Source organism: Muscardinus avellanarius, assembly GCF_963383645.1.
Source record: "Muscardinus avellanarius genome assembly, chromosome: 6".
NCBI lineage: Eukaryota > Metazoa > Chordata > Mammalia > Rodentia > Gliridae > Muscardinus > Muscardinus avellanarius.
The window spans coordinates 122781637-122805945 of NC_137791.1; the positions used below are offsets into that span (position 1 = coordinate 122781637).

Consider the following 24309-nt stretch of genomic DNA (forward strand, 5'->3'; position numbering starts at 1 on the left):
TCTTTGTAAGGTCACAGCGATTCTGAGCTAAGCCGTATTAAATTATGTAATGGGGTACTTCATTTATTGTGCATATGTTCTAAAATAGCTTAAAATTATGTGATCTGATATCAGGGGAAGATGGACACCAACTTTCTATAAGGTAGTCTTTCTGATACAGAAAACATTTTGTGTAGTTTCCTCCCCTACCAAACAATAAACTAACTGAATCTATTATGCATTGAAGATAAGAATAAACTATTTCTATTATGTGTTGGTGGCACTTGAAAAGTAGGACAGACCATACAATTTAAGACCATTTAAAATTTATGTTTATCTGAGGCACACAACTTGAGTATGTAGTCAAACAAAATATGTGTACCTGTAATTTTATCTTTTCTACCTCTGTCCATTCTTTCTTTTCTTTCCTCTTTCCTTATTCCTTAAGTAGGATTGATTCCCAACGGGGCCATATTCATGTTTATAGCCTATACCCATACTTAGGAAGGTCTCACATATACTTTAATGCTCTTCAGTCAACATCTTGAAATTATATCTAATTTTTTAAACAAAGAAACCTGCATTTTGTTTTATACTGGGTCCATAAAACCATATAGCTGTTCCTGATGACCAAGTAAAGTCTATGCCATGTTATTCACAAGTAAGCTGTAATTCCATGGTGGCTGTAATGGGTTGAATTTATAATGTCTCCTAAGAGACTTCAAGACAGTATTCAACCATGTTGGAGCTGGGACTTAATTCAGAATGGCTCTCTAGGCTATGTCCTTGGGGATTATATATGATTACTCCTTTCCCAGTGTTCATGCTCTCACTCTCTCTTTCTCTCTCTCCCTCTCCCTCTCCCTCACTTTCTTCTGTGGTTTAGAATATGATAGCAGAGCTTTCTGCTCTCCATTCTCTCTACTTCATGCCATCAAGCCCTGAGTTTGGCAAACATGATCTGACATGGATTGAATCCAGAAATCTCCCAAACTGTGAGCAAAGAAATCTTCCTTCCTTCAAGTTGTATGGTCAGTTGTTCTGGAATACAGCAATAAGAATGACAACCAAAGCAGTAGCCATTCTTTTTCCCATCAATTTTCCACTGAACATTTTGAAGTTAGCATCATCATTTTCTAACTAGAATGAGAGAACCTTGCTGTTCACCTGACTTTAGAGCCTCCTCTGTAATCCATCTGGCACACAGAACCCAGCTACCATATTATTATATGCTTCTCATTTGGGCAGTTTTATGCTTAGAAATTCCTGATAATAGCAGCTTCAAATTTTGCTTGATCTTTAAAGATTCACCATTTTTTTACCCTCTGATTTAACCTTTCTTCCTTTGATTACCCTGAATTTTAGTTTAATTTAATTACTTTTGATATTGGACATTGAACTCCTAGGCAGTCTAACACAAAGATACACCCCCATCCCCTTTTTTATATTTTTTTTATTTGAAACAGAATATTACCAAGTTGCTAAAGCTTGCCTCAAACCTGTAATCCTCTTGTCTCAGCCTCCCAAGTAATGAGATTACAGGTGCACATTACTGCACCTGGACTGGATTTTCATTATTATTATTATTTATTATTATTATTATTATTATTATTAGTAGTAGTAGTAGTAGTAGTAGTAATAGTATTTTGTAGGTGCATGGTGTGTTTTATTTAGACCATGTCTAAGAACTAAGCTTCAAAGTTTTCATATACAGTATTCAAGCATCTTGATGAAGACATCTACTCTTTCAGAGATCATATGTCATGAAGGTCTGCAGTTTTCATTGTCATTTGCAACAAGTGTTTCTCAGTTCTCATAAATCCTGAAACTATTCAGATCTATTAGAATGGTAGTGACTGTGTCTTCTTGATTACTGTTGATTAAATCTTGAAGAGAGATTTGCAAGGCATCTTTTGATTTTACCATGTCAAAGATTTCATCCTTGACATCTTGAAAGGAAACAGGATCTTGTTCATGGATTTTCATGAGTTCTTGTATTGCCCTAAAGAAATAATAAGGGAAATGACATTGAGGTACCCTTGTTTTCAATATCAAGCAATTTGAAAATATACTATAGAGCTTCAGGTTCCTTTCTGTTTTCTAATGCAATAACAAATTCCAAGTAGGTTTTATGTTTAATTTCTCCATCATAAGTGAGACACTCTAAACAGTCTAAGAAGACATTGGTCATGGTTGCTGTTCCAATAGTGAGAGAGTTATTCTTTACCGAGCATGTTTTATATGGACTGACATGGACTGAACCCAGAAATCTCCCAAACTGTGAACAAAAATCTTCCTTCTTATAAGATGTATGGTTAGTTTCCATCATTACCAAGATTCAAATATTGCCCATAAACCCTTAGGACAGAAGGAGCAGAAAGCCAACTTGTATCTTGACTCTTTATACAGTTCTTTGTCCCTTATCTTCACCATTTTTTTTTTTTGTCCTGAAGGGGTCCAAAAATAAGGAAGAATTTCCTAACTGCTATGCAAACATAAAAAGAGTAAAAAGATTTTTCCAGCCCATCTAATTGTGACAAGGTAAGGATAAGTTTCAATATTTCAATACATAGTTTTCTAAATCAGTTTCCCAAAGGTACTCTTGTCCAGCAACATCATATAAACTGAGTCCTGTTCTTGTCTTATGAAGCCAAAGTTTTTGCATGATATATTTAAAGAACTGCTTGAAGGAAATTTTTCCATATGAATCTGTATGAAATAGTTTAGCAAAGACTTTTGCAGTGGAAAAATTCTTGCACTTTGATCTAGCCTTTTCACCAACTTTCAAGAAGTTTTCATAATTAATCATTGCTTCCTCTCCAGTAATAGGTTGTATCTGGTGTTTGTTCAACAAAAACCTTAAGTTCTGTAACCCTTCATTATCTAAGAGTTCTCTGCTTAGTCTTTATAGAAAAACATTTCTGGACTCCTCTCTTAATTTCTGTAGTAAGACTTCATCTTCATTTGCGCTTTTCTATCTCCTTTCCATTCTGAGTAGTATCTGGTAAATACATCAATTTCTTCATCTTTTAATTCTTGTTCACGTGTGTGTGTGTGTGTGTGTGTGTGTGTGTGTGTGTGTGTGTTTTGTCGGTGCTGGGTATTGGTAACCACCACAAAGCACTTATTTCCAGTCCATGACTGCCTCCCATGAAACATCTCCAGCATTTGCTGTGGATTAATATTTCCAGCTCCCACCAGCTCAGACCTCAGACACCGCTGAGGTTAGGAAGGCCGCCCTGCCACCAACTCAGACACCGGAGGAAGTTGTGGCTAGAGAAGACAATGCGAAAGGTGGCTGTTATGGGTCACACAGAGATCACGTCACCCATGGGGAAAGCAGACATGAAAGCAGGCGTCCTCATCCTCACCAAACCCAGTTTTAAAGATTAAGAGAGCCTACATTTGTATTTCTTCATCCTGGGTCCTTGGCGTGTGTGCACCATGCGATCCAGGGCTCCATTGGAGTTTCCGACTAGAGAGAAGCGCCTTCTTGATACTTTTTTATTCATTGACATGGAGTGCCTCACGGTCCCCTAAACGGGAGAGCCACTCCAGCGGCTGTCTCTGCCGACCCTCCCCACACCGCCCTGAAAGCCTCAACCTCCTGAAACTTCACCGTATGTGTTAGTGGTCACCGGACACCCTAAATTCTTTTTTTAATCATAATAACATTGCTTAACTACACCATGAGAGTTACAAAATGGTTTACAGTTTTAGCACCTTTAGGAAGTCAGTTAATTAATTTCATCCTTTAACTCTTTAACGATATTTACTAACTCTGCCCTCTAGGATGAAGACTAGGCTAGGAATAAATAGAGGCAACCCAATGGAGAGCAGAGGAAAGCTGGCCCTTCTCCTTGGGGAGGGGGAGAGAATACGGACTTTTGTTAAGTAATCACTTGTTAAGAGTATCATGAAGAGAGATAACTAGGCGTTATAGTATAGAATTATAGTATCCATAATTTTCCTTCTCTCCTTTGACTAGGGACAAGCCTCCTACATGGTTCAAAACACAAACAGATCACATGTAGCCTCCTGTTTCTCGTCTCCTCTGTTTCCAGTATTTACAATCCTCTTATCCAGTTCAACCCTCCTTCATTAATATTGTATTTCTTGCTTCCCCAATTAGACTGTGGTCTAGACTGCACCTCATGTGCTTCGGTGTCCTTCAAGATTCAGCTTGGCTATTACTTCCTCTGGAAACTTGCCTGGCTGCCTTTCTTCCAACCCTGAATATGCATGGATCTTCATCCTTTGTGTCCCTAGAGCATTGAGACCAGCAGCCTCGTGTATCACTTAGCCATTGTAGAGTAATCATCTGGCCCCTTCTTTTCATCTCTGTCACACTGCATTATTTCCATGGGGAGGAGACCTCCTTTTCTGTCTATTCTTACTGCACGGCATGGCACCAGCTCAAAAGAGGAGATGCTCGGCAGCTTCTGAATAGATGAAAAGAAAATAGTTAATTCTACTAGATCTACTTCTGAATTTAAATGTTACGGAATATCTAAGTTATATGACTGCAGAATCCTGATATTACAGAGAGCTATTACTAAATACAATATAATACTAAATATACAAACAAAAGGTAAGGATATTTGCACAATCAAAAATGCCATTTTGGAGCCAGGTGAGGTGGTGCACGCTTGTAATTCCTGCACTTGGGAGGTGGAGACAGGAGAATTGCGTAGGTTTGAAGCCAGCCGCACTGGCTTAAGAGACCCTGTTTCCAAATTAAAAAATATAAAAATAGGTCTGGGAGTGTAACCCAGAGGTAGAAGGGTTTCCAGGAACCCCAGTACCCCCCCACAAATATATATATATATATATATATATATATATATATATATATATATATATATATATATATATATAAATTTTTGCCTAGGTATCTGATGATATTTACCAGACAGGGAATATTTGGGTGACAATATTGTATAATATAGTTTGATACCCTTTTACAATAATAAATAAAATGTAAAAATCGGCAAATATTTATATGGTATGATGTTTTTGTGCATGCATATACTGAGTAATGTTTAAGTCAGAATAAACATGTATTTTCTCCTTGTTTCCTTTTTGGTGAAAATATTTATAATCCTTTCTTATAGCTTTTTGCTTGTTACCCATAATCACCTTACTGTATAATGCATTTTTATCGATTCTTTAACTCCCAGATAATTGCTTTAGAGTACCTCTGCTAAACTCTGAGGAGCCTTTGGTTTAGGCTCACAGCTCCCTACAAATATACAGAAAGTAGAAGAATCCTGCATATGATATTTGAAAGCTTGGTAATTAATTACCTGATGTGGAACTTGGGATGCTTAGGATTCCAATCCCTCCACATCTGCAATGGGGGAGGGGTTATAAACCATGGAATATCAGAGACAGGAGGATTAAGGCCTCCTGTCTTACTAGCATGAGGGTCTTCTCTAGTTCCCCTTTCACCTAAGGATTGCCATGATGAGTGGGGGAGAGCTGACGGAGGCCAAATTGTTGGGACTTACACATGAATTGAGACACTCCTCATTATAATGACTCAGAGGGAGTATTAGCCTGCCACTTATAGATAATAAATGCACCTAGCCATCAAATATAGTACAGGAAAATATAGCAGGTAAAAAGGTCATTGGAGTCCTCACTTTAGATAGATGCACAATAAGTCTCCTTATTTGTTTATCTATAGTATCTCATTCTTTATCTAGAGTTCATCCTATGACCCATTTTCTCCCTTGCTTTCACATATTAGAGAGAGCATCTGATTTCTTAATTTTTTTGACTGACTAATCTCAGCAAAATGTTCTTTAGTTCCATCCATTTTTCTGTAAATGATATAATTGTGTTTTTCTCTTTATGGCTGAGTAAAATTTTATTGTGTACATATTCCATAGTTTTGTAATCCATTCATCTGTTGATAGACATCTTGGCTGGTTCTGTGGTTTGGCAAATGTGAATTGTGCAGATATGAACCAAGATACACATGAATTAGTTTGGTAGCTTGGTGTCCATTCTTTTGGGTAGATACCCAGAAGTGGTATTGCTGGATCATATAGTAAGTTTGTTTCTATTCTTCTGAGGATCCTCCATAATGTTTTCCAAAGTGGTTGCACTAATTGGCAGACCCACCAACAATGTAGTAGAGTTCCCATTTCTCCACATCTTCCACAGCATTGTTGTTGATTGTGCTTTTTTTCTTTTTTTATTTTAACAATTTTTATTGAACATAAATAGTATACATTTAAACTATATTTGGTGCCCTTTCCACCCTGCCCCTGTTTTCCCTTCCCCCCTCCCACCTATGGTTGTCTAGGTTAACCATGTCTTATTCATAATTTTACACATGTTCAGATGTAGACCCTCATTAATCAAGATCAGCCTTCCTCCTCTCCTATCTTTCCATTCAAACTTTACTGGTATTTCCCCTCCATTATCTGTAGCCCCACTGGTATACTTTGTTTCCTAGTTTGGGCATATTAGAGGAAACATATGTACCTTCTCCTTCTGTGCTTGGCTGATCTCACTTAACATAATGTTCTCCAGGGCTTTCCATCTTCTTGCAAATAATATAATTTTGTTCTTCTTTATGGCTGAATAGAATTCCATTGTGTGGATTTCCCACAGTTTTGCTATCCATTCATCTGTTGATGGAGATCTGGGTTGGTTCCATATTTTGGCTATTACAAATTGTGCTGCTATGAACATAGGTATGCATATGTTGCTGTATTTCTCTGAATTCAACCCCTTTGGAAAGATACCCAGGAGTGGTATAGCTGGATCATATGGTGGATCTATTCCCACCTTTCTTAGGAATCTCCACACAGATCTCCATAGTGCTTGAACTAGTTTGCATTCCCACCAAGAGTGTAAAAGAGTTCCTCTTTCCCCACATCCTCGCCAGCATTTGTTGTTGTTTGATTTCTTTATGCTTGCCATTCTGACTGGGGTTAGATGGAATCTCAGTGTAGTTTTGATTTGCATCTCCCTGATGGCCAGTGATGTAGAACATCTTTTCATGTATCTATTGGCCCTTTGTATCTCTTCTATTGTGAAGTGTCTATTTAGTTCATTTGCCCATTTCTTGGTTGGGTTGTTTGTTTTGCTAGTGTAGAGTCTTTTGAGCTCTTTGTATATTCTGGATATTAGCCCCCTATCAGAATGGTGGCTGGTAAAGATCTTTTCCCATTCTGTAGGCTTCCTCTTTAGGTTATTGATAGTTTCCTTTGATGAGAAGAAACTTTTTAGTTTGATGTTATCCCACTTGTTTATTCTTGCTTTAATTTCCTGAGCTTTGGAGGTTTTGTTGAGAAAGTTACTGCCTGTGCCAATATGTTGTAGTGTTGAACCTATGCTCTCCTCCACTAACTTCACAGTCTCAGGTCTAATTTCTCAATCAATACATGTTATTCACCACATAAATAGAACCAAGAACAAAAACCACATCATCATAGCAATAGATGCTGAAAAAGCATTCGACAAAATCCAACACCCATTTATGTTAAAAACACTGCCAAAAATTGGGATAGAAGGAAAATACTTCAACATCATTAAGGCAATATACTGTAAACCCAAAGCCAACATCATATTGAATGGGGAAAAACTCTAAGAATTTCCGCTAAAGTCGGGACAAAGACAAGGATGCCCACTATCACCACTCCTTTTCAATATAGTCCTTGAGACTCTTGCTGCAGCAATCAGACAAGAGAAGGAAATCAAAGGAATTCACATAGGAAGAGAGGAATTAAAATTATCCTTATTCACAGATGACATGATCCTTTATCTGGAAGACCCAAAGAACTCAACCAAAAGACTTCTGGAGCTGATTGACAAATTCAGCAAAGTTGCAGGTTACAAAATCAACCTAAAGAAATCAGTGGCTTTTCTTTATGCCAACAACGAACCCACAATGAAAGAAACAAACAAACAAAAAAATTCCATTCACTATAACCTCAAAACCAATAAAATACCTAGGAATAAACCTAACCTAAGATGTAAAAGACCTCTCCAACAAAAACTATAAAACATTAAAGAAAGAAATTGAAGAAGACCTTGGGAGATGGAAAGATCTCCCGTGCTCATGGATAGGCAGAATAAATATCATCAAAATGGCCATTCTGCCAAAACTGATCTATAGGTTTAATGCAATTCCCATTAAAATACCAGTGACATTCTTCAGAGACCTAGAAAAATCAATAATGAACTTCATATGGAGAATGAAAAGACCTAGAATAGCCAAAGCAATTCTCAACAATAAGAAACATGCAGGAGACATTACAATCCCAGACTTCAAACTATACTATAGAGCAATAGTAGTAAAAACAGCACGGTACTGGCACAATAACAGATATACTGACCCGTGGATTAGAATAGAAGATACAGAAACAAATCCACACATCTTTAGTCAATTAATCTTTGACAAAGGGGCCAAACACATACGCTGGAGAAAAGACAGCCTTTTCAACAAGTGGTGCTGGGAGAACTGGCTATCCATTTGCAAAAAGATGAATCTAAACCCCTATATCTCACTATGCACAGGAATCAACTCAAGATTGATTGTGCTTTAAATGATTGCTATTCTGGAAGGCGTGGTGGCACATGCTTGTAATCCCAGAGCTTTGTAGGCTGAAACAAGAGGATTGCAGAGGTTCGAAGCCAGCTTCAGCTGCTTAGTGAGGGTCTCAGCAACTTAGTGAGACTCTGTTTCCAAACAAAGTATAAAATAGGTCTGAGGGTGTAGCCTGGAGGTAGAAAATTCCCTGAGTTCCCACCCCAGTACCACACACACAAAAAATGATTGCCATTCTAGTTGGAGTTAGGTGAAATCTCAGGATACTTTTGATTTGCATCTTTCTGATTGCAAATAAGACGAACTGAGGGGATGGGAGGTAAAAGATGGAAATTCTCTAATATTTATGATGTACATTAACAAACATATCAAAGTCAATCCCTAAGCCACAAATGAGAAGGAGAGAGGGGTAGGGAATGAGTCAGAAATTGGGTAAGGGCTAATTGGGTGATATGTGCATATATGCCTCCACCATCTTGTACTCCATTAAGATATATGAGTACAATGTACAATAGAAAGTTTAGAAGAAGGAAAATAAATAAATAGATGCATAATAAATAAATTTTATTTATTAGCAGTTTGGCAATTATCTACATTAAATTTATCAAATACCCATTTTAGCTTTAAAGAGAAATCATGCTTTTTGTTTTAATGAGGAAATTAAAACAACCTACTTCGGAGGCTAAGACAGGAAGATCACAGGTATGCGGCTAGCCTCAGCTACTTAGTGAGGCCCTTGACAACTTAGTGAGACCCTGTTTCAAAATAAAAACTTAAAAAAAGCAAATAGAACTGGGAATGTAGCTCGGAGGTATAATGCCTCTGGGTTCAATCCCCAGTACTGCAAAACACTTAATCAAGATAATGATACATTTCTTAAAATATGTAAGAATGTTCACATGGAATAGTCATTTGACTTGTATGATTTAACTTCAGAAAAGAAAACTAAAATCAATTGTTAGAAGCAACAAGAAGCTAGATTCCACGACTGTACAAAAAAGAAACTATAATAGTCAAACAGACACAAATGGAATGTACTTGATTCAGTAAGTTCCCCATGCCCATATGTATTCAAATATCATTTATGTACAAGTTTAATTGGATTAAATGAACATTTTGGTAGGGTGTGTGCTCTTTATTACAATTCCCACCCACCCTCACTCTTAGTGAGAACTGAGGACCTTCATCCTTTTTTCTGTGCGCATACCAAACTCAATAATACTCTTAGATTATTGCGGTACTATTTAATCTCATTCAGAGAAACATAGTTTAGTGCAGGTTATCTGTAATGGTGTGGAAAGCTGTCTGGTATAGAGCAAACATTTAATACATGTTGGTCATTATAATGGCTGTGGGGTTTTTATTGCTGTCATTTTCAAGGAATACAAGACTTTGCAAGTTTTCTGCTAACACAACTGAGGCAAGGTAGTGTCTTTCTATCTTCAAAATTGGTACCTGAATGCAGGGAAGAGGTGAAATGATGCAAAGAATGAATGATAGGTCACGCTTCAAAGAAAAAGTCCAGTTTTGTTTCTTTAGTGTTTCTACATCCCTTAACACTTGTGTGTTCTGCATGAAATAACCTAGGAATTATCATGCCATTTTTTTACAAGAATAAATGAGTATTGTGGTGGTTATAAGGTATTTGCAAGCCCATTAATAACACTGCAAGGGTTTTAGACCCATCTGTCCTTAGATGATAAATCCAGTGCTTGCTCTAAAATTTGGCTCTTTGCCTAGCACCTAGATAAACAATCAAGATGTACCATCTTTAGTTGGAGCAGTTGTGTTAATTCCTCAAAGCAGATGCAAAATATGCTGTGATGTGTAATAGCCTCAATCTTCCTGAGAATACGGATACTTTTGTTGATAAGTGAACACAGTTTGACTCCTGGCTAGTGAGACTAAGACTGTAGCTTTTGCTTTTTGTTGTAGATAATGATGCTAAACATACCTTGTGGGAACTACTTCTTAAAGATAACAAGGATGAAATTTGATAGCCTCTTCCAATTAAGAAACAGCCTGAGTTCCGAATAGTACAGACATTTATAAATGATGGTTATATTTTTCTCTCTCATATTAAGGAAGAGTCCAAGAGTTGTTTTAATAGCAGGAGAGCTGTATTTTCAAAAATGGACTAACAACTTAATATACTCTCTTTTCAGTTACTAACAAATTTTGCCAAATGACTAATGTTGTAGGTTCCATCTTATTCATTTTATTGCTTCTTTTCTATATTCCTTGATAAATCGATGAGCCTCATTGGAGCAATCTAGAGTCCTGAATCTTTTTGTTTGGTGTCATTTAATTCAGTTCCCATCAGGCCTTCTTTGGATGTTTCATCTCTCTGTTTCAGTTCTGGGATTTCATTGATTTTGCCAAACTCCTAACACTCATGCTTCTCATGTTCCCCTAAAGTATCCCCAGAGGAGACAACCACATGGAGTGGCTCTGCGGGGGATCTGGAAATCTAGCTCCACCTCTTTTATTTGTTTACTGGGCACATATATTCTGTTCATGGGCAATGAAAGAGATGCTGGATAAATACTCATGCTTCTCATGTTCCCCTAAAGTATCCCCAGAGGAGACAACCACATGGAGTGGCTCTGCGGGGGATCTGGAAATCTAGCTCCACCTCTTTTATTTGTTTACTGGGCACATATATTCTGTTCATGGGCAATGAAAGAGATGCTGGATAAATACATATACATCCATATATATATAAATATATAGATAAATATACATATATATACATCCATATATATATATATATATATACATCCATATATATATATACATCCATATATATACATATATAAATATATATACATCCATATATATATATACATCCATATATACATATATAAATATATATACATCCATATATATACACATCCATATATATACATATATAAATATATATACATCCATATATATATACATCCATATATATATATTCATCGCACATTATATATATATATATATATATTCATTGCACATTGACCATTACTGTTATATATGCCAGAAATGCTTCTGAAATTTTTCATTTTTGAAAATACAGCTCTCCTGCTATTAAAATAACTCTTGGATTCTTCCTTAATATGATAGAGAAAAATATAACCATCATTTAAAAATGTCTGTACTATTCAGAACTCAGGCTGTTTCTTAATTGGAAGAGGCTATCAAATTTCAGTATATCTATCTATATCTATCTATCTATATACATATATATATAGGAAGAGAGAGTATATTTATTATACATATGCACCACACTCAGCTAAATGCTAATTTATCAATGAGTTCATTGATAATTGCCCAACTTTTCAATGTTTATAGTCCATTCATTCTTTCAAACTAACACACTTTACCCACATTTTTGACTGGATAAAATGGATAAAATCCATGATCCCTCTCTTCAGGGAACATAGAGCACGGAAGTGAAGACTTAAATGAATAAGTATGAAAATAAGTATTCATTGTAGTATCAACTGTATTTGCTGTTGATGAAAACTAAGGATGCTATGAGAATAAATCAAGTTCTTACCCCAGCCTTTTGTATTATTTTGAAGAGGGTCTCACTAAATTACTGAGGCTGGCATTGAACCTCTTGTTTTATGCTTCCAAATACTGGGATTACAGATATGTTCCGCCACACTCAAATACATGTTAATTTACCAATGATTTCATTGGTAATTGCCCAACTTTTAAATGTATATATTCTATTAATTCTTTCAAACCGACACACTTTACCCATATTTCTTGACTATAAGTCTCTGTTCCATTATATGGTTTTATTTTGCCTTAAAGTTTTATTATACCTCCTACAAACTCAATTCAAGAAAATGATAATCAATAAATTAAGCTTCTTGGAAGCTCATCTTATACTTTTTGATATAATTGATTGATTTATACACTAATAATTTCATTCCATATTGAAGCCTAATTGTTCTGTGGGAAGGGATTCCTGTAATATATGTGAACTAATACACTTTCAAGCGTATTGCCTACTTTTTCTGAAACCTTTCATTGTAGTTTTTAAAGAACAAAGAAGATGCTTCAGATCAACCAGGATCAATGCTTCTCATTTTTATGATACAGAGAAATAAAGTGTAAATTTTTTCTTTTGTTTCCACTTTATTTAAGTTTCAATAAATGATATTTATTTTATAAAAGGAAGTTATATCTTGGTAATAAAGTTTTAGGGCAAATCACTGTTTTTAAAGTATCCAGAATAGGCTTAGAAATCCCTGATTATACTAGGCACTCAGCTAATCCCATTGAGTAGGGTCAAGGAATCAGGCCAGGTCTCCACCAACTTAGAATGCCAGCAGGCAACTTCAGCTCTGAATGTCCTTTTCCCTATAAAGGGAATGAGGTTGAGAATAGAACCTACCTCATAGCATTTTTAGAAGATATATGTCAATTAATACATGCAAAATATGTAGCCCAGTATCTGGGAGATAGTCAGCATTCATTGCACATTGACCATTACTGTTATGTATGCCAGAAATTCTTCTGAAATTTTTAGTTTTTCAATGCCATGCTAGTGTTCGTTAGTTAGTATCCACTATGTTAAGCCTTTTTCAACAAGTTTTTCCCTTGGGCCACTTGGCTTTTCTCAGTAAGTCACAGAAAACTCAGTCAGTCATAGGAAAGTGTCAGGCTTGCTTGGAGAAGGTAATATATCTTTCTTCTCTACAATGGTTCAAACCTCTTTGATTCATTACTTCATCTTTCTATTGAATTTACCCCATCACTTTCAATATTCTTTTGTATTTTCTTGTGTGCCTTTCAACTTTTTATTCCAATTCTTTATTACTTTTACTTTTAAAGTGTACTGTAAAGAAGTCAAAATTTGAGGTGGATGGACTTAGAATTGAATCTCATATTTGTCCCTTACTGTGTGGGCCTGAAAAAGTCCATCTGATTCTGAGCCTCACTCTAAGTGGTGAATAAATAACACTTGCTAGGAGTTGACTTTGCAGATTAATGATAATGGAGGTGCTCAATAAATTGTTATTTGTCATTCATTTTGCCCAAAAATTATCTAATTATCCAAATTGTCAAATGAGTATATTATGACTGTTATTTTAATAAAATCTTTGCATGTAGGAATTGCTTTGGATTTTTTGTGTGTACATGTGCTAATTTTTTCAATGTGTCATTTATTTAATTATCCATATTGTCAAGCCAGATGTGGTGGCGCATGCTTGTAATCCCAGCATTCGGGAAGCTGAGACCAGAGGATTGCGGTTCGTGGACAGCCTAAGCTACTTAGTAAGGCCCTTCACAATCTAGTGAGACTCTGTTTCAAAATAAAGAATAAAAAATAGGTCAAGGGATATAGCTTGGAGGTCAAATTCCTCTGGGTTCCATCTCCAGACCCGCAAAAAAAAAAAAAAATTGTCAATTGACCATATTCTGACTGTTATATTACTTAAATCTTTTCATATGGGTATTGATTCGGATTTTTTATGTTGTACTGGGGAGTGAATCCACACGCATTTTGTCTCAGACCAATATTTCTAGCCAGTTTTTTAAATTTTGTTTTATTTTGATTTGTTTGTAATCATGGTCTTGCTGGGTTTCTGAGCATCTCTGTAACTTTCTGGGGCTAGTCTTAAACCTGCAAAACTCCTGTCACAATGTACCAAGTACTAGGATTATAGATGTGTGCCACCCACTCACTACTGGCCCTTATTTGCATTTAGATTTAAGGTGTTTTTGAGGAATATTCTGTTATTACATAAAAGTTTTATCACTAAAATAATATGGGCAAATTGGTGGTATAACTCAGATTGATGTAAATAGCACACACACACACACACACACACACACACATACACACACACACACACACATTCAACAGGCATTCTACCTCTGAGCTACACCCTTTGTCTTTTTGTTTTTCTTTAAATGTGCTCTTATTTTTTAATATTTTAATTGGTGCATTGTAGTCATATATCTTAATGGGGTACAAGATGGTGAAGGCATACATGCACACATCACTCATTTAACCCTTCCTCAATCCCCTCTTCATTTCCTCCCCCTTCTTTCCTTCTCATGTTTGGCTTAGTGATTGGCTTTGATATGTTTCAGAATGTATATCATTAGGGAATTTCCCTCTTCCCCCTCCAGTCACTCTTTTTTATTAAGTCACCTTATTTGCTTATCTATATTTTCTCCTTCTTCTAAAGTTTCTCCTATGACCCATTTTTTTCACAAGGGAGATCATCTGATTTCTTAATTTTAGTGATTAATTTCACTTAGAATAATGTTCTCCAGTTCCATCCATTTCTCTGTAAATGACATAATTTTTTTCTTCTTTATGGCTGAGTAAAATTCTATTGTGTAACATATTCCGTAGTTTTATAATTCATGAATCTGTTGATGGACATCATAGCTGCTTCCATAGTTTGGGAATTGGGAATTGTGCAGCTGTGAACATAGATATCCATGCATTAATTTGGTAGTTTGGTTTTCATTTATTGGGGCAGATACCCAGAAGTGGTATTGGTGGATCATATGTTAGGTTCATTCCCATTCTTCTGAGAATCCTCTATACTGTTTTCCAAAGTGGTTGCACTAATTTGCAATCCCACCAACAATGTATTAGAGTTTTGATCCTTGCCAGCATGTGGTGTTGTGTTTTGAATGAATGCCATTCTAGTTGGAATTAGGTGAAATCTCAGGGGATTAGAGACCTTGCAGCTCCTTGAAGAAGGTATAGGTCCAACAGTGCAAGGCATAGATACAGGTAACAACTATCAAGAACCTCAACAGAGAGCTTATGGAATGGGAGAAAATTTTTGCTAACTATTCCTCCAATAGAGGACTAATATGTAGAATATACAGAGAATTCAAGAAACTCTGCACCAAAAAAATAAATAGCCCAATCTAAAAATATGCAAGTGAACTAAATAGATACTTCAAAAAGAAGAAATTCAAATGACCAATAAATGTATGAAAAACAGCTCAACTTTATTAGCAATCAGAGAGATGCAAATCAAAATGTGTTCTTATTAGCGTGCCGTATAGTTACACATCATAATGTAAGTAATATTGACAATGACATACAGGATCTTGCTGAGTTGATGAGTGTTAGTATATTTTTAAAAATGATAAACAATGATTAATCTTTTAAAATTCATATTTTAAAAGGAAAACAAGCTTTTAAGTCTAAGATCTATGCTTAAAATGTAAATACCCTAGAAGAAAAAATAGACATTTAGCTTTATTCTCATTGTACTGCATTATAAGTGGTAATGGGAGAAAGAAAATAAAAATGAGGATAATGCCTGATTAGAGGAGGTTGAGAATTAAAGAACTCCAGCAGTGTTGGGAAAGTGATTCTAACCATCCTACCTGCCCCAGTCTCATAAATCTGTCTGTCCTGGCCCCCTGTTAAGACCACCAATGGGAAAAGCCACAACTGTGTAACTATCCCTCCATCCTAATGCCCCATTAAAAGGCCCTGGTCTGTAAAGCTGAGGCCCTGACTCTCATGGACTCTCTCTCTCCAGTGAGGTGCCTCTTCTCAGATTTACCCTAAAATAAATTCTGTTCCTGCTGTTGAAAAAAATTAGGATAATGATTTCACCCCCACCCAACTGCCCATGTAAACACAGACTACCTCAAAGGTTCACCTACAGGCAAGCAGAGGGGAGGCAGATTGCTGCACAGTTTATCCTGTCTACCTATAACTATCAATCATATGTTTTTATCATTCATTCTAAAGTCAATGAGTGCAAGCTACCCACTAGATAGTGTGTGGACCCATTAGGATGAGTGAGACTTGTTTTGTGTTTGTCAATGATATGTGAAGGAAAAGAAACTTAGGCTCTCCTACAGAAATCTTATAATAAAATATTTATATTGATTCCTCATTTTAATTATTTTAAAATTTTGATTGACACATAATAGTTGTACATTGTATTGGATATCATGTAGTTTTCATTCACTCTATAATACTGAAATTAGAGTAACATACCATAACCTTAAACTTTTGTCACTTTTTATATTGCAGATTTTCAAAATCTTCTCTTAAAGCAATTTGGAAATATGCATGGTGCTACATTGTTAACTTTTGGATATATTATATATAGTATATATATTAAAAGTATATATATTACATATATATTTGAACAATATATATTGAACAAATATGCATTGCTGAAATTTTGGATATATTATATATAATATATATGTGTATACAGTGGTAGTTGGAAAAGAAAATTTTTTGTATTTATATACAAATTATATCATATAATATTATTGTATATATTATAATAATTATTGTATATTACAGTATAATTTGTATATATGCAAAAGAAATATACCAATATTGTATATGTATACATCAAAAGTATATATATATCAAATATATTTATATATATATATTTGAACAATACTATGAAATACAATACCAGAACTTAATCCTCCAAATTTTAAGAAAGTTAAATCCATGTGTCAAATGACATCTATACTCCTGTGGAATATAGATATAGGAATGCAAATAAAATAAATGTTTCCATTGGACAAAAATGTTATATAAATAGAAATACACAAATCTGTATGTAAATATACAAATAAATTTAAATAGATAAAATAGATAATGAAATACTATTCAACCATATAAAGGATGAAATCCTGTTATTTGTAAAAATGTAGATGAAGTTGGAAGACATTGTGTTAAGTGAAATAAGCCAAACACAGAACAACAAATAACACATGCTTTCACTCATATATGGAATATTAAAGATGGATCTCATAGAAGTTAAGAGTAGAAGAACGGTTACCAGAAGCAGGAGACTACAGAGGCCATAGGTATGGGAAAGGTCGATCAATGAGAATACTGCTCCAGTTAGATAAACTGGTCCTGACTCTCACTAGATGTATGCAGAGTCTCTTCTGTGTAGCATGGTTAACAAACTCCTTTTCTCTGGACTTCCCTAAGTTGTATAATCTACTCATTCTGTTTTTTCTTTATTTCCTCCTTGTTTGGAACTCAGGAAAAAAAAATGGATGGAATTTTTTTAATTGGTAATTTTTTTTTTTTTTTTTTTGGTGGTACTGGGGTTCCTGGAAGCCCTTCTACCTCTGGGCTACACTCCCATGGGCTACACTCCCAGACCTATTTTTTAACTTTATGTTGAAACAGGGTCTCTTAAGCCAGCGAGGCTGGCTCCGAATCAGCGCGATCCTCCTGTCTCTGCCTCCCAAGCGCGGGGATTACAGGCGTGTGCCACCACGCCTGGATAATTTGTAATTTTTTATTATGGACTTTGTTCAATACTTCAGCCTGAGAATTTATCCTTTAAAAATAATTTCCTTTTAGAATTGCATTAAAATGATATCTCATAGTTTTAAATACTGGTTTTAAAATGCTTTCTTAATAGCATTTGTTTTGTGAATTGCAAAGCAAAAAATCCCAACGTTATTGTATATTGCTAGTTCCAAAAACTTATTTATGATGGCTGACAGCCTTAACAGCTAAGGTTCATTGAACACTTATTATAAACCCAGGCTCCCAAAATAACCGTTTCACATATAGATTGCCTTATGTAAGTATCACTTCTACCCTATAAAGAAGATGGCTGTTTTTCTAATTTTATCCAGGAAGACAGGGAGGCACGAAAAGCCTAAGTAATTTCCCAAAACCACAAAAGTAGAAAAATATTTGTGTTGACATTTGAACCCAGTTCATTCTATTTACAAAGTCATCAGTTTCTCAACCCCTTGACTCTTAACTCGGCTGTGCCCTTGTATAACTAACGTGCTTACCGATTGTTCACACCGCTTGATTTCAAAGCTGCCTTCTGAAAGATGATGGAGGTGCATTCAAATTCACTTTTGGTTTTCCTGTGGGCAGTTTCTCTTCAAAGGAGAAACTCTTCAAAGGGAAAATAAAACGCCACAAGCACGTATGTGAGCCTGCATCTGCATCTGAATTATCTTAGCAGTTATCATTAGGGCAGTCACAGATTTTGAGGTGTGGGCCTGATGTAGGAGCAAGTTCTAGTAATGTGAGTAATTCTGAAATTTACCCTGATTTGAGGGATGGGATGCACACATTAATTTTAAACTATCTGGTCCCCTTTCTACTCATCCTTCCCCACAGACTACTCTCCTACCATGCTTGAATGACTATCTAAATGTATAACGGAGGCTTCTTGGTTATCTTGGGGGAGTTACATTTTTATAACAGAGCTCTTGTTTGCCTGTTTCATATGGAATCTTCATGATTTATTTACAAGTTGTATGCAGGAATGTGTACTGGAAATGTTCGTTTCCTTGAAAAAGCATTCCTGTAGAGAACTATTTTCATCTAAGAAAAGAAAAAAAAAAAGATTCTTCTAACATTTACACAAAAATCCCAGTCACAGAAATGTTTTGAGCTTTTATTGCTAGTGCTGTTTTTGGCATATTGCCCATGCAGTAATGATTAGATTACAATATTTTTTTTCTAGGAGGATGGAATGGGCTGCATAATGCTAGGGTATCACAGCCATTGGAAGTCGAAATTATATACATTTCGATTAGCAAGCTGGTAAGTTTAGATAATCAACTTGTAAAATTAGAGCCCTCCCATACTACACATCCCAGCATATGAAAGTACTTATCCAACCTCAAAAACAGAAGGATGTTAAAATACACGCACTTATTCTTCACTCCATGAGTCATGAACACAGCTTGATCAGGGCCAGTTTCCAAGTGGGTAGTAGCATTGGAAATAGCACCATAGTTTGGACCTCATGGTGTCTAGTGCTTCTCAAGTGTTTTTGAGTGTTACTTAGGAAGAAAATGTATTTTATACTGCAATCCAATATACACAAATATACTTTCACAGCAACTATAATCAAGGTTTCAAAAATTAACCTTTACCCTTTACTATAGATGATTTGCTATGAAAGTGTCCATCCCATTCCATCCGCGTCCGCTTTCTGTTGCTATAATTGAATACCACATACTGTGTAATTAAAAAGACTAGAGTTTATTTAGTTCATGTTTCTGGGAAGTCCAAGTACAGGGCACCTGTACCTTTTTACTACTTCATAACCTGGCGGAGGTCAAAGCATGGGGAGACAGAACAAGAATGCTGACTCTGGTCTTTCTTCCTCTTCTCATAAAGCTGCTCGCCCCTATCAAGAGGCCCTGCTCTTTGGACCTCATCTAATCCTAATTACTTCACAAAGACCCCATCTCCAACTACCATTCATACATGGATTTAGGAATAAATTACCACCATAACGTTGGAGTGATATCTTCACGCAGTAGCATACTTCATTCTTTATTCTTTATTTTTATATTTGGTCCTGACCCATCAGTGAACTGATTTCATGACCCATTAATGTCTCATGATCTGGAATTATAAAAACACCATATGTAACTAGTGGGGTATTTCTAAGAGAATGAAATGGTTGTGAATTGTTTTTTGAGACACAGACAAAAATTTATTTACAAAATTAGAAAATATACACTTAAGTGAGAATGTGGGCCACCCCCAAATTGAGAAAAGCAACTGTGAAATTTTAACCAAGTGTTTAGAATGGGCAGACTGTAGAAATCAGCTCTCCCACTGAGAAGATGAGGGACCAAACCAAGCTGTAATATATAAATAATTATCAATGTTTATTATTAAATAATTATCAATGTTTATAATAATTATCAATGTTTACTAAACAATTTATTCAAATATGTCCTGTGTAAAACTTAGCTTTGGGTACCTTGTATCATTTAAGCCTTAACCATGTAGGTACTATTTATTATCTTCCTTTTACAATGAAGAAGCTGAAATTTTGAAAATAGTTTTCTGAAGTTCATGCAACTCATTGTTTTAATATTTTAATTGATGCAATGTAATTATGCATCATAGTGAGATTCAAAGTTTCACAAATACACATGTACATATCACTTGAACATACCCAATCTCCTTTTATAAGTTATAACTGCCAAAGCCAGAATTTGAACCCAGACTTATATGACAACAACCCAAACACTCATTACATTGCTACCCTATTTATACTCCTTAAGAAAAGATCCGTGTATATTTTTATGAACCACTAAGTTGAATCCAAAAATAGCTAGTCTCTTCTAGATTTCTCAAGAGAGAGGAGCTATGAAATTTCCATAACAAGAAAGATATTTTTAATGTACAGTTGTGAGGTACTTAAGTTGTCAAATTTCTTAAAAATAACAGACTCCATGCAGGGTCATTTTTATGCTATTTCTCTGCTAACCTGCTTGTTTTCATTTTGTTTGGAAATACAATGGTGTTTTACTTAAACATTTAGAAACTGATACTATTTTCTCTGCAGATCTATATTTAATGTCATCATGCAGGGTGACAGTGCAACTCAGAAGATAAAGTCAATTGAAAATGTACTGCAGTTTACAAATTTAGCTCAAGTTGAGTGGCAGCTCTGGTGGATAAGGTCTATCACACTTATTGAACCAGTTCCTTTGTTCTCTGAATGGCCTGAAAGAGCCGTACAACTGCACAAACTTCCAGCCTGCGTTTTCTTCTCGCCTTCTTTACTATGATGCTCAGGAAAAGGAATCCAATTTCCACATCCCCTATACACTTTGATGGACTTTCTTGACTATGCACAAGGTACTTGTGGTTACAATGGCTTTACTGATTTTCTAAAGAAAAGGGAAAGATATTTGGGAGCAGATCATCTTTTTTTCAATGTATTTTTGTTGGTGCATTGTAATATACATCATAATGATGTTCAACATGATAGAAACATACGTGTATACAGCAAATTGGTGTGTTTCACTCCAGATTGCGCTGCACACCCTTCCTTTCCCTGGACATGTTATTAAGAATGTCTTTGATCATTTTGTATATGTACCTAGCCATCTTTGATGTAACAGTGTGCTACAAATGAGTAACTGACAATTTTAAAATGAGAATTTGGGAGGAGGTGAAGAATGAATACTTTTACTAAAAGACCTCCAAATTTTGTGTACTCTTAAAAAGACCAGTATCAATCTATGTCATCCTAGGTTAAATGTAGTTTTGATGTAAGTCCTAAAAGACTAAAAGAATTCCTGACCCAAAGTCATGGCTCAGTAAAGATTCATTCCCCACTTGAACATTTAAACTCATATATCAAGAATTCCTGTAGTTTAAAATCTACCTATTAAAAAAATCTAGTAGCTTATAGATACTGTAGATAAAGTTCAACAATAAATAGATATTTCCCCTTTAATCTATGTTTTATTGCAATGTAGGTTGGACACTTGTTATTATAGTTAGAAGCAATACATTTGGTTGTAGTTGGATTCTGTTGATCTCTGATAAAATATAGTGGCTTGCAACTTATCTAAGTTTCCCTGTATCAAAAACTGAGCTTTGTTGAATAGCATCCAAGTTAGAAAAACTATATTTTCAGAAGTAATTTTCACTGTATTATATATTCTCGTTCTGCTACATGAGTCAGGATAGATGGAAACATTTAGTTAAATGAAGTTTTATCTCTTTGCTGAAAGGCCATTTATGGAGAATAATAACCAGAACATTATTGTATTCAACAAGTATTAAATTATCCATCAAAACTCTGAAACACAGAATATCAATAGAATTGGTCCTCTATATAACAAAGGGGTTTTCAGAAAGAAAATAAAAGTGCCTGACTATAGTTTATCCTAGTGGGAAATCAATCCAGAATTCTAAAGGTAGAATTATGACTTTTAAAAAATCCACAGGAGAATAACAAACATATGAATGCATATACATAACTCAATTAAAACTGAAATTAATAGATTCCATAACAAGAAGTTCACAAATAATCTATAAACAAATAATATTATGTCAATATTTAATGTTGGATCAAGGAATGTAATTAGGGGCAAGGCATGCAAAGGATGCAAATAATATTCTTAACATATTCTTTGGGGATGGAAGAAATTGATTACATCAAGTTTTTTCCATGGTATTTTTCTTCTTAAGCTCATCTTTGAACAAACTTGTATTTTTACTATATTTGGACAGTACCGTGGTTTTCTGTGTGGGTTTTTTTTTGGCATTATCAAGAAATAAAAATACTGTATCTTAGTTTAGTGCTGATGTGACCTTGCTTTCTGTTTTTTTCTAGGAGTCTATCATGAGTAAAAAAGCTAAGCAGTAGGTTTTTATGCTTCTTGGGTTATCACCCCATAATGGATACTTTATAGGAAAAAGACTTAAACCAAGTGAACATTCAGAATCTAAGAGACAGAACTGTTGAGTGAGTGAAGAAAAACAGAAACACCACTAAAATAATGCAGGCTTCTATAAACAGAAAAAAAAAACACTTTGGTGAGTAGTAAGATTTATACACTGACTCAGTCTTTCTTCTACAGATATTTGTTAAACCTCTGAAACAGTAAAAGAGGGTTGTAAAGTCAGCCTGCAAGGAAAATATACGTTAAGAAGGTACAAAGTTACAGACAGGTTCTGCGAGATAAATCCCCAGATATATCCCCTCCATGCTCAGAGAAGGTCATAGTTTTCTTGAGTACAAGATGAAGTCATTGACTTGCCCTTAGGTGCCAAGAGGTGAAAGACCAAGACACACACAATTAAAGACTTGAATATTTAGGACCAGAAGGTAGAAGACCTTATATGAGGTCACAGATGTTGAGAAGAGTAGAATCTTTACCTCACTGCCATGCTCAGTTTTGGTGGTAATTAATCCATTGAGCAGATGATGAGGCGAAGAATCTGCTACATTTAAATCCTTTCATTTTCTACCTTTCCCTCTGTTTTTCCTTTCTTTTTCTCTCTCATGAACTCCCTTCCTATTTGTTTCCTTATTTGTTTTTCTAGCTTGTAAAGACTCTGGGCTTCACAAGTAGATGGACCTACTAAGCAATGCAAGTCAATAGATTTTGTTGCCTCAACATGTGTATTAATGTTAAAGTTGTGGGATATCTCAAAGAATTATCAATTAGTTTAGTGTCTGGCAGTGACTGGGTGCTAGTAAATGGCACACAATACAGTAAAATATGGCAGAAATAGACACAACAACAACAAAAAAATAATACCAGGAAAGAACAATTAGTTATTCCATGGGAGGTGTCATCTAGAATTTGGAGTTTCCTAAGATGGAAAATAAGTGATTAAGGCAAATCATGAAAGCCCAGTAGAGGATACAGAGTGTGTAAAGGCAAATGCACCAGAAAATTCTGTGAATTTATGATTTTGAAACTTTGAAAGTGAAAGGCAAAAGAGTTGAACAAGCAGGCTTACACAAGATCTTGCAATCTGTAGTCTTTACAAATTGACAGAGAGAGATTGCTATTGGTCTCATGTTAGAGTCAAGGGTTTTCCAGATGTGGGGAACTGCTTGGACTGAAGTCTCAATGTAGCATCAAATATAACACATTCTAGACACAACAGGCAAAGTCCTTTAGCTAAAGGAATTTGTTAGTGTATAATACTTGGAACTGGAAGGATATGTTGATGTTAGTTTACAGAGTATATTTAATTAAATTAAAGAAAAAAATAGGCTAAATCACAGTGGAAAGTAGCTGATTGATTTTTTTTAATGTTGTTAACCATAAAACTAATGTTTGGGAAAGCCTGTATGCTAAGTAAATAATATATTTTATTATATTATGAAAATCATAAATGATAATGAAATAATTTTAAAGTAAAAATAAAATGAATTAGTATTTTAATTAACCTAATTAAATCTATAGCGGATAAAACCTTATGCATTTCAATTGAGTATAATTTTTTAAGAAATTAGCATATTAATGTAAGATAATTATGA

General features: G+C 35.1%; 1 protein-coding gene and 1 pseudogene across 4 annotated transcripts in view; one reads left to right on the forward strand and one right to left on the reverse strand.

Moving 5' to 3' along the window:
* Window positions 1–24309, forward strand: part of KCNIP4 (potassium voltage-gated channel interacting protein 4) — a gene marked incomplete at both ends in the record, with an annotated part of 1202216 nt that overhangs the window by 343173 nt on the left and 834734 nt on the right. The gene's annotated exons all lie outside the window — the stretch shown is intronic.
* Window positions 1734–3024, reverse strand: LOC308264504 (serine/threonine-protein phosphatase 2A regulatory subunit B'' subunit gamma-like; annotated as a pseudogene). The gene is made up of 2 exons: window positions 2312–3024; window positions 1734–2235 (listed from the first exon to the last, which is right to left on the reverse strand). The product of its transcript is annotated as a serine/threonine-protein phosphatase 2A regulatory subunit B'' subunit gamma-like (transcript).